This window comes from Triticum aestivum, chromosome 7D (genome assembly GCF_018294505.1).
Source record: "Triticum aestivum cultivar Chinese Spring chromosome 7D, IWGSC CS RefSeq v2.1, whole genome shotgun sequence".
Lineage (NCBI taxonomy): Eukaryota > Viridiplantae > Streptophyta > Magnoliopsida > Poales > Poaceae > Triticum > Triticum aestivum.
This window is the reverse complement of record NC_057814.1, coordinates 113776638-113785258: the sequence shown is the minus strand read 5'-3', so window position 1 is coordinate 113785258 and position 8621 is coordinate 113776638.

Here is an 8621-nt window from a genome sequence, read left to right as displayed (position 1 = left end):
CGGCCCTTGCACATTTAGTAAAGGAGAATTATTTTAGAGGCTTAAATTATGAATAGCCATTTGGCATGCCCAAAGCTGCATATGTTCTTGTTGGCCCCCCCTTCGATTCTGCTCTAGCTCCGCCAATGCTGGAAACATCACTAAAATCGTGGAGTCCAATTTCATTCTTGACGAGAAATTACTGGAGTTGTAGATTTCAATGGCACAACGACTACTCTTAGTAAATTAGTGGCACGACTATAATATTAGAAAGACAAATCATACGTGCAAGAAAAATCACTTATAGCAAAACTAAAGCTTGGCATGAGATACTTGTCACAGTGTGTTTGTCCAAGTACAATTCATATATGTCTGCATGCATCATCGACGTATCCACCTTATTAACCTCATCTTCTGTGAGCATCCCATCAACGTTATTTCCCTTATAAAAGAGATTAGAAGGATACTTTAAAAAAACTGATTAGGTTCTGCTTTAGGCTGAATATTCCTTGTGATGGTGACGAGGCTTGTATGCAGAGAATGTTCTGTTGTTGTTACACTTGTCATGTGTGCTGCTCGATATACATAAATGCATGACCAAAACGAGATTAGTTGGTTGTGCATGGTTTGTGTAGCGACCTGACCTCCGCTGATTTCAGCATCGAATATACCTCAGGAATGGTCTTTTCCACCCCCTGCATATTGTAGTTCATCACAAAGCTCTTGAAGCTTGGTGGAAGCGACTGAAAGATTCTGTCAATGACCGCGTTATCCGGGAGATTAACTCCCAGCTGAGTCAAGCGGTTGTGCAACCCAGACATTCTGAGTATGTGCTCACTTACAGAACTATTTTCCTCCATTTTACAGCTAAAGAACTTGTCGGAGACTTCATATCTCTCGACCCGGGCATGAGCTTGGAAAACCAATTTCAGCTCCTCGAACATCTCATATGCTCCATGTTTCTCAAAACGCTTTTGGAGACCCGGTTCTAAGCTGTAAAGCATGCTGCACTAAACGAGGGAGTAATCATCAGCACGTTGCTGCCAAGCGTTCATAACGTCTTGGTTCTCTGGGATTGGTGCTTCTAAGACATAATCTTTCTTGGCTGCTATGAGGATGATCCTCAGGTTCCGGACCCAGTCAGCTTGGTTTTCTCTAGGAACGCGTTGAAATTGAGGACAACGTGGGCCATTTGATCTACAAGACATAGTGTAAAGATTTTAGACTAAGTTCATGATAATTAAGTTCATCTAATCAAATTACTCAATGAACTCCCACTCAGATAGACATCCCTCTAGTCATCTAAGTGAAACATGATCCGAGTTAACTAGGCCGTGTCCGATCATCACGTGAGACGGACTAGTCAAGATCGGTGAACATCTCCATGTTGATCGTATCTTCTATACGACTCATGCTTGACCTTTCGGTCCTCCGTGTTCCGAGGCCATGTCTGTATATGCTAGGCTCGTCAAGTCAACCTAAGTGTATTGCGTGTGTTCCGAGGCCATGTCTGTACATGCTAGGCTCGTCAACACCCGTTGTATTCGAACGTTAGAATCTATCACACCCGATCATCACGTGGTGCTTCGAAACAACGAACCTTCGCAACGGTGCACAGTTAGGGGGAACACTTTTCTTGAAATTATCATAAGGGATCATCTTACTTACTACCGTCGTTCTAAGAAAATAAGATGCAAAACATGATAAACATCACATGCAATCAAATAATGACATGATATGGCCAATATCATCATGCTCCTTTGATCTCCATCTTCGGGGCACCATGATCATCTTCGTCACCGGCATGACACCATGATCTCCATCATCATGATCTCCATCATTGTGTCTTCATGAAGTCGTCACGCCAACGATTACTTCTACTTCTATGGCTAACGCGTTTAGCAACAAAGTAAAGTAATTTACATGGCGTTATTCAATGACACGCAGGTCATACAAAATAATAAAGACAACTCCTATGGCTCCTGCCGGTTGTCATACTCATCGACATGCAAGTCGTGATTCCTATTACAAGAATATGATCAATCTCATACATCACATATATCATTCATCACATCTTCTGGCCATATCACATCACATAGCACTTGCTGCAAAAACAAGTTAGACTTCCTCTAATTGTTGTTGCAAGTTTTTACGTGGCTTGTATAGGTTACTAGCAAGAACGTTTCTTACCTACGTAAAAGCACAACGTGATTTGCCAATTTCTATTTACCCTTCATAAGGACCCTTTTCATCGAATCCGTTCCGACTAAAGTAGGAGAGACAGACACCCGCTAGCCACCTTATGCAACTAGTGCATGTCAGTCGGTGGAACCTGTCTCACGTAAGCGTACGTGTAAGGTCGGTCCGGGCCGCTTCATCCTACAATGCCGCCGAAACAAGAAACGACTAGTAGCGGCAAGAATAATTGGCAAACTCAACGCCCACAACTGCTTTGTGTTCTACTCGTGCATAGTAACTACGCATAAACCTGGCTCTGATACCACTGTTGGGAATCGTAGCATAATTTTAAAATTTTCCTACGCTCACCAAGATGCATCTATGGAGTGTACTAACAACGAGGGGAAAGGAGTGCATCTACATACCCTTGTAGATCGCGAGCGGAAGCGTTCCAATGAACGTGGATGACGGAGTCGTACTCGCCGTGATCCAAATCACCGATGACCGAGTGCCGAACGGACAGCACCTCCGCGTTCAACACACGTACGGTGCAGCGACGTCTCCTCCTTCTTGATCCAGCAAGGGGGAAGGAGAGGTTGATGGAGATCCAGCAGCACGACGGCGTGGTGGTGGATGTAGCGGGTCTCGGCAGGGCTTCGCCGAGCTTCTGCGAGACGGAGAGGTGTAACAGGGGAGGAGGGAGGCGCCCAAGGCTGTGTGTTGCTGCCCTCCCTCCCTCCCTTTATATAGGCCCCCTGGGAGGGGGGCGGCGGCCAAAGCCCATCTAGGGCAAGGGGCGGCGGCCAAAGGGGGGAAAGGGGTTGCCTTGCCCCCCAAGGCAAGGGGGAAGCCCCCCCACCCTAGGGTTCCCAACCCTAGGCGCATGGGGGGAGGCCCATGGGGGGCGCCCAGCCCACTAGGGGCTGGTTCCCTTCCACTTTCAGCCCATGGGGCCCTCCGGGATAGGTGGCCCCACCCGGTGGACCCCCGGGACCCTTCCGGTGGTCCCGGTACAATACCGGTAACCCCCGAAACTTTCCCGGTGGCCGAAACTTGACTTCCTATATATAATTCTTTACCTCCGGACCATTCCGGAACTCCTCGTGACGTCCGGGATCTCATCCGGGACTCCGGACAACTTTCGGGTTTCCGCATACACATATCTCTACAACCCTAGCGTCACCGAACCTTAAGTGTGTAGACCCTACGGGTTCGGGAGACATGCAGACATGACCGAGACGCCTCTCCGTTCAATAACCAACAGCGGGATCTGGATACCCATGTTGGCTCCCACATGTTCCACGATGATCTCATCGGATGAACCACGATGTCGAGGATTCAATCAATCCCGTATACAATTCCCTTTGTCCATCGGTATGTTACTTGCCCGAGATTCGATCGTCGGTATCCCAATACCTTGTTCAATCTCGTTACCGGCAAGTCTCTTTACTCGTACCGCAATGCATGATCCCGTGACTAACGCCTTAGTCACATAGAGCTCAAAATGATGATGCATTACCGAGTGGGCCCAGAGATACCTCTCCGTCGCACGGAGTGACAAATCCCAGTCTCGATCCGTGCCAACCCAACAGATACTTTCGGAGATACCCGTAGTGCACCTTTATAGTCACCCAGTTACGTTGTGACGTTTGGCACACCCAAAGCACTCCTACGGTATCCGGGAGTTGCACGATCTCATGGTCTAAGGAAAAGATACTTGACATTGGAAAAGCTCTAGCAAACAAAACTACACGATCTTTTATGCTATGCTTAGGATTGGGTCTTGTCCATCACATCATTCTCCTAATAATGTGATCCCGTTATCAATGACATCCAATGTCCATAGTCAGGAAACCATGACTATCCGTTGATCAACGAGCTAGTCAACTAGAGGCTTACTAGGGACACGTTGTGGTCTATGTATTCACACATGTATTACGATTTCCGGACAATACAATTATAGCATGAACAATAGACAATTACCATGAACAAAGAAATATAATAATAACCATTTATTATTGCCTCTAGGGCATATTTCCAACAGCACAGTCAATGCTTCCTCCATACTTTGACATCCAGTCCATGCCTAATATCACATCCAATCCTTGTGACTCCAAAATTATTAGGTCTGACGGGAAAACATGGCTACCAATGGTTAAGGGTATCTGGTCGCACCATCGGCTAGCCATATACTCTGCTCCAGGTGAACTCACTAACAGAGGGGTCCTAAGGGTTTGGGTTGGTAGTTTAAACTTATCCACGAATCCCCTTGATATGTATGAATGTGATGCACCAGTATCAAAAAGAACAAGGGCGGTAAAAGACTTAACCAAAAACTTACCGATAGCCGCGTCTGGCTGCTCTTCAACCTCCTCCACGTTAACGTGGTTCACTTGTCCTTCGTTGAATGGATTGGGCTTCTTCCCAGCGCTCCCGTTACCGTTTCCATTCTTCGCTTCAGGGCACTCCGTGGCATAGTGTCCAGTCTTCCCGCACTTGAAGCAAGTAATGTGACTTAGGTCTCTCTTGGCGGGTGTGGCTGGATTGGAGCGGTTCTAATTGTTGCTTGTTCTGTTCCCAGTCCCATTCTTAGAACCATTGTGGTTATGCGAACTTCCTCCGGTGTGGTTATGACCTCCATGGTTATGAACTAGTCCTCCCGAGTTCGGGGTTAGACGAGGCTTCTGCTGAGCTTCGGAGTTGTATCTTCCTTGCCCATACTTCCTCTTACGTCTCTCAATCTGCTGCTGCTTCCCTTCAATCATAAGAGCCTTATCTACCAACTCCTTGTAGTTGTTGAATGTTGCCACCATCAACTGCATGCTCATCTCATCATTCAGCCCTTCCATAAACTTCTCCTGCTTCGCGGCATCCGTGGCCACATCATCAGGGGCATAGCGAGATAACTTGCTAAACTCATCCACGTACTGAGCTACAGTACGGTTCCCCTGGCGTAAGTTGCGAAACTCACGCTTCTTCATATTCATAGCTCCAGCTGAGACATGGGCCGTGCGGAAAGCTTGCTGAAACTGATCCCAAGTGACGTTGGCTATGGGGAAAGGTGTCGTATAGTTCTCCCACCAAGAGGCTGCTGGTCCATCCAATTGATGTGCGGCAAAGCACACCTTCTCAGCATCTGTGCAACCTGCGGTGGTCAACTCACTTCCAATACGGCGTAGCCAATCATCTGCAACTATAGGCTCGGTGCTACTGGAAAACACCGGCGGCTGCAACCTCAGAAAGCGAGCTAAGTTGTCAAATGGAGGCGGGTTGTTGTTGTTGTTGTTGTTGCCTTGGTTCTGGACTAACAATTGCATCAAGGCATTCTGCTGCTGGATCAACTGAGTGAGCTCTGGCGGGAAGGCAAATCCGGTGTCATGTCTCGGAGGCATCTGGCGGGTTTAGAGGGGAGAGATTTAGAATAGAAAAGGGGTCTAGTGAGAAAGCACTACCCATATGCACATGAGACAAACACAATCATTTCACTCAATCAATCAAGCAAGGGCATACAAACGGTCTAGAACTATCGTAAAAAGTGCTTAACTACTACTATATACATGGGGGAATACTACTAATCATTTGGTGGTCATCTAGAAATTTTGATCGGTGGAAGACTCCATGATGTCTGCTCCAGCTTCGTCTTCAAAGTCATCTTCACTGGGGTCGGAGTCGGTGTCGTCGATGATGATGTAGTTCTCCGGGCAAGCGGAATCGTCGTCCTCTCCTCCTGGCGTGGGGTCTCCCATGAATACTCCGATCTTCTTTATCAAGTCGTCATTCTTCTCCAATAGTGTTGCAATTTCCTCCTCATATCCATCGCGTGTAGACTTAAGTTCTTCTTCCAGCTCGATGATCCTTGTCTTCGCCTTCTTCAAATCTATCATATCTGTGCACATCTGGTTCTCCTGGCGTCGAATGTGTTGGTTTTACTCCTGGATGAAAGCTGCAATGGATCTGTCCTTCTTGGTGCTGATCATCTCCCATTGCTCATCTCAGCGGGCACATATCTAATAGATAGTGTCCTTGAGATCCTTGTTGTAGACTTCTCCAATGCGTCTCATGGTAATGTGGGCTGCCATGCTCTTGCCTAGGCTTCAGGTTGGTGCATCAAAAGAAAACTCTAGGGGCTTAGTGGTTGGCGAGAACGTCCTTCCTGGTACTTGAACTTGAATCATCCAGCGCTCCTCTTCTGGTAAAGTGGCGTTGTAAGACCCGGTGAAGCTTGGTATTCCGATGTTCAGGTACCTAGTGACTTCCTTCAAGTGGTGCCCAAACGGGGTGTCTTCATCCGTTTGTGCAAACTTGTTCCTTGAATCCGCCATCCTAAGAGTAGAAAATGGAGAGGAGTCAGAAATGAGTAGAGAAGAGTGACCTATGGTTTTATCTTAGTGGTCGTGTCCTACACTCAGCGTGTGCTCTGATACCATCTTGTAGCGACCCGACCTCAAACGGTCAAGTCTCTGTGCTTCAGTGTCATCCCTGGATCGGTATTACTGACACACACAGTACTCGAAGGATTTATAACAGAGTAGCAATCACACACTTATTACATCGAATGTCTCAAAAGAGAACTTATTACAATAAATATGGCTTAAGGCCATCTAATACGATAACAACGGAAGGCTTGGAAAATAAAGTGAGTCCATCAACTCCAACGGCATAGCTGAGTTGCACGGCAATGACCTAACGAACCTTACTCCTCGTCTGAAAAGTCTGCAACATAATACGTTGCAGCCCGGAAACGGGTCAGCACATCGAATATGCTGGCAATATAACACAGTAGAGCAAGAACAGAATAATGCTATCACTACATGCATATTTGGCTGGTGGAAAGCTCTATGGTTACAGTTTTGCGAAAAGCCAATTTTCCCTACAACAAAGGAATAAGTTTTATTTTAACTATCATGGTAGTTGAAACATCATTGAGAAGGTTCCTCCAACTCAATCCCAATTAAAAGTAATTATCAACCCAACAATGTTAAATTAGAGTGATGAGATACTTAGGATAATCCAAGTACTAGATACTCAAGATGTCCATAACCGGGGACACGGCTAACCATGATTAGATTGTACACTCTGTAGAGGTTTGCGCACGTTTCCCCACAAGACTCGATTGCCTCCGTTGGATTTCTCGCACTACATGGTGATTGAGAAACGGATGACCGAGACACAGTCTTTCAGAAACATTAACTCTTTACTCCGGGTAGACTATACCAACCTACATCCCTCTACATCTGCTAGTCTACCTCTTCAAGAGCTCACGTAACTTACTCAACTATGCTAGAGCCCATAATAGCTTGTGGCTGCACACGGAAGTTTCTAGCATGAAAATATCTCAGCTCCCTTTGAGCCTGGGTGGCGGACCTTAGAATGATCACACGGGTACTCCAGGATATCCTAGGACAACACTGGATTCTCCAGGTGCCCGACAAGCAATCCACCCAGATGTGTATAAAAGTTGCCACCTTAAGTTGAACCATTAATTAATCATCTCACATCTGTCATGGATTCACTCACCCAAACCACGTCTACGAGCATAGCATAGCAATATAAGCAATACGTAGAAGTAACTCCCAAGGGTTTGAATATAACAGGGCAATAGGTTCTACCTCATCAACTACTTCTCAATACCCACAAGTTAATCATATCCTAATCATGCAGTGTTTGAGGATTGGAGCTAATGCATAAAAACTGGGTATGAAAAGAGTATGATCAATGTGTTACTTGCCTTGCTGACGATCCGCAAAACCTAGGGACTCGTAGTAGCATGCTTCGCACTCCGGGAATTCTATCGCAAACAAACAATATTATACATAAGCAATCAAGCAAAGATGCGCGGGCAAAACTCAAATAAGAAGAATTGACCAGAAAGTTCAACTTAAGAACTCCGGTTTGCAAAAAGAATCAAATCAAACGGAGCAACAAAACTCAAACTGCGAAAGAAACAAGATCCGTTTGCTAATCTGAACTAAAGTCAAATTTTACAGTACCAAAATCTTGTTCAAGTTGATTAAACAGAAAGAGGGTTTCGAGATGAAAATCTAGGCGCTTGAATCACCTGATTCAGATAAACGAGCGAAAAGATAAACTGAAACGAAAATCAGATCAGAAATCGCGACCGAAAAATAATCGCGAAAACCCGAGAAAAAGAAAAATTGACGAACAGGCTAACGAACGAACGTTCGTTGTCTATAACTAACAAGCGAAAACCGTTCATTAAAACGAACGTACGGACGAACGTCCGCTAAATAAACTAAACCGAGAAAAAAATAAAACCGGTCTATTCTAAAAAACGAACTAGGTTTTCTAAAAAACCGGATCGGTTTTCTAAAGAAAACCGGCGGCGGCGGCTACCTCGTCGGATCCGGCGGGGCTCGGGGCTCCGGCGGGGCTGGGTGGCGTCGGCAGCGACGGCAGAGGGCGGTGGCGCTAGGCGGCGGCGCGACAAGCGGCGGCGGCGGCTG